The following is a 3,690-nucleotide window of genomic DNA, read 5'->3' on the forward strand; positions in this document are numbered from 1 at the left end:
AAAAAAATTTCTTATAAGGTATTTAATCTTTTGTCGGCAAACAAAGAGATAAGAAATGTACAAATGATATAGATTTTATGGGCCTTGGATCTAATGGTTATTTCGTGACCGGCGCAACCTTAATTGGTGGCTCACAATAAGTCGTACATCATTAGTAGCGTGGGCCACTCTAGGTCGAACTCTGTCAAGTTGTTAGCGTTATAGACGGCAGCGTACAATGATCGAGGCATAAGCATTGTAGGTCACTCGGGACAGCGACTGCCCTGCTGAGAATGGGTAATATCTCCAATAGACCATAGAATTCATATGATTATAGCATGTACTATATCTATACTATATTCATAAATAAGTGTCATGCCAAAATGCTGCATAATTTATCAAACGGAGTTTATCATTAAACGACATAAGTACCATGTACATTTTTACTCACTAAATCTTTAGACTTACCCCTTGTATTTTCCCTTCTTCATTATGTATAAATTGCACGGTTTAGCTAGCCTAGTAGAAGACGAATTCGGACAGCCAACTTGTGGTGGCGATGGTACGAATCATCTTTGAGGACCTAGACCCGGTATGTATCAAGTCCATGTGGGACGATGGAGGATCCACCCGAGTAGAGATGATTGAGATTCTAATTATGTTAGCTTTACTTAGACTTAGGCGTTGATATTATTCCAAAACAATTACTTATGGTCTGTAATATTTTGATGACTGGTCGTTGACCAATACATTTGGAGATCTATCTTTGTTATGATACATTTTAATTACTCTAGTTATTGTGATTGTGGTTTTTAGTTATTGCTATCTCTATCTTGTAGTTAAAAGTCTTCCATTGTAGTCTCTCTTAGGAGAGGTTATGATCCCCGAGTCTTGTTCTGCAAAGGACAAGGCTGGGCGTTACAGAATCAATGAGACACATTTGCATTCATAGTTTTGATGTTTGGTTGCATGGTTATTTAATCACAATGCATGCAAAAATATAAGTTTAATTCATAACTAATCAAAAAGGTGAACCACGAGTCTTAACCCTTGTTTCTACCTTAATGGGTACTAGCCATAGGTCCAAGCCACCATTAAGGTATCGCTCGTAGTGATGATCAGTTGGCACTCATGGGCCTTGTTTGGCAAATGACAGCACTCACCCCAAGACCCACGACACTGTTCCTCGACTGAAGGTCTTTGACTTTGATACTGTTGCCCACCAGCAGCATGTTTGTATGGGAGAACCCAAATGTCCATAAAAGACAAATATGCCCATATAGCAAAATTTGGGTATATTTTTGTGTGGGTGTTTTGAAGGGACAAAATAAGAATTGTTTACAATGATAAAGGGGTAAAATAGGAAATATTGACAATAAACCCATAACTGTTTGCATGCAGCAGTCTACTTTTCTTCATACTGTCTTCGGCGCCCATTCCAAGCTACAGTGCCGTGGGTTTGTGAACAGTGCGAAGGGGTTTGCCAAACACCCTCATGGAGTGCAATACATAGACCTCTCTTGACTAGGGGCGGCTACGCCTTGGATTATTTAGGGTTTTCCCAAACCCTAAGCCTAATTCTTAAACCAAAGTTGTTAAGATCCAAAAATTCTTAACCGAATATTTTGGGAACTTTTTTTTTCCAAAGATTATTGTGGTTAATGATAATTGCCCAAGGAAATTGTGATTACTCAAACATGAAAAAATTCAAAGTAGTTGGAGTTTAATTTTTAAGAATCATAATTAAGGAAACTTATAAACAAAGATTGGTTTGGGAGTTGGAACTCCATAAACCTAGACATGATTCCAATGGGAATTAAATTGACCTAACTTTGTTAGGGTCAACAATGTCTATTTGGATGGAAAATTTTATTTATGGAAAGTTTTGGGGTTTGTATTTTTCTTTAAGTAAGGAGTGGGAGTTAAACTCCTACTACCTAATATGTGACAAAGTTCCTTGAAAAAGGATGATATGCTAATATTATTGGATGGCGACCATGCTAACATGGAGTTAATTGACAATCACATCGAATCTAACTGATGGTACACACTTGACTCACTTAAGATATTAATCTCCCAAAGGAACTATGTTATCTTAAAGTTAGAGACTGCAGCAAAACGGCTAGAAATTAACATTATGGGATGTTAATTAGGAGATGGTAGTCTTGCCTTGATCATAATAGTTAAGAGCGTCTCGCCATGGCCATGGGCCCTGCTCCCTACGGAGGGTGTTTTTAATTGCATAAATTGGGTAGTCGTTACATTATCATATTATGTGTTTTGTTTTTGGGTTTTCATATATATATATATATATATATATATATATATATATATAGATTTGCAAAATATATGTCTTAATATTTGTTCTTTAAATATTTTAGTTTATATGTCATATGATCTGTATGAGCTGCGTGTATATCCTGTTGGTCCAATATTTGTCATTACTGTTTTATCATATGAGGATTGGAGACAAGAGTATAACTTGTCTATGACAATTGAGGGACACAATCATGTGCAGTTGAGACATGAAAAACCTACTCTAAACTCAATTGAGGAAGCTATAGTTACATATAGTAAGTGGGAGCACTTTATTGATGTGGCAAGAGAGTTCATTCTGACATCATTGGCACCTGAGTTTTATGAGAAGTTGAAAAACTTCAAGTATGCTTTCGATATGCTAGAATATCTAGAAGTGAGGTTTGGGAAGAACTATCTTGTTCCCAAACAAGACTATGATACCAAGATGATTGAGGCGTTTTCAGTTGATTATGAGGTAGCCAAGTTTAAAATAGCATAATTCTTTACCCGTTCTTCTTAAATTCAATCTTTGTTTGGAAATATTTATTTTCCGTTGCGCAATCTCATTTTTTACTCATAATTCCCAACAAGAAGTGAATTTTGTGATCATAATTACTATCTTGCAATTTCAATTTTCAAAATCTTATATAAGGTGATTCACAATATTTAAGATATCTCTCATTGGAATTCACCGACATGGATTCTTTATAGCTCCAATTCTTGGTAATTACTTGGAAATCTATGCTTATCATTAAAAACTACATAAATACATTATTATAACAACAACTTCTTTTTTGTTCATAAAATTAAAAATAATAATAATAATAATAATAATAATAATAATAATAAAAAGAGTGACAATCAATGATTGTGGTAATGATAAAATTTTATTTGACATCACTTTAGGTATTGAAGTTAATTATTAAATGCTCCATAAGTTAAAAAAGTATGTATATATGTTAATTTTTAGTACGAGCTATGATTCATGTAAAAGAAATAATGTCTAACATTTTGAAATAAATGAAAATAAGTAACCCAGAATAAAACTCTTCTTGTTGGCCTAAAAATATATTAAAGTGTCATATTTTGCGTTATATATGGAAAATGATAAGCATTTTAAGAGCATGCTTGAAATTACGTTAGAAAGTTTAAAAGTTTAAAAAGTACTTTTAATATCTAAAATGTTGTGCCAAACAAAAGTTGACTTGTTTGGTAAAAAATTTAAAAAATATTTTTTAATTTTTTTTACTCTTAAAATGGCAAAAACACACTTTTGGCAAAATGTTAAAAATGAAACGTTTTTCAAGAAACATTTTTTTACTTAAAAACTCTATTTTTCAAAAATAATCTCAAACTTGCTCTAAGAAACAAGCGGCAACATGGCTTCTGTCTTTGCGCCATTGGCAGTTAATT

The sequence above is a fragment of the Corylus avellana genome, chromosome ca1 (genome assembly GCF_901000735.1).
Source record: "Corylus avellana chromosome ca1, CavTom2PMs-1.0".
In the NCBI taxonomy this organism is placed as follows: Eukaryota; Viridiplantae; Streptophyta; class Magnoliopsida; order Fagales; family Betulaceae; genus Corylus; species Corylus avellana.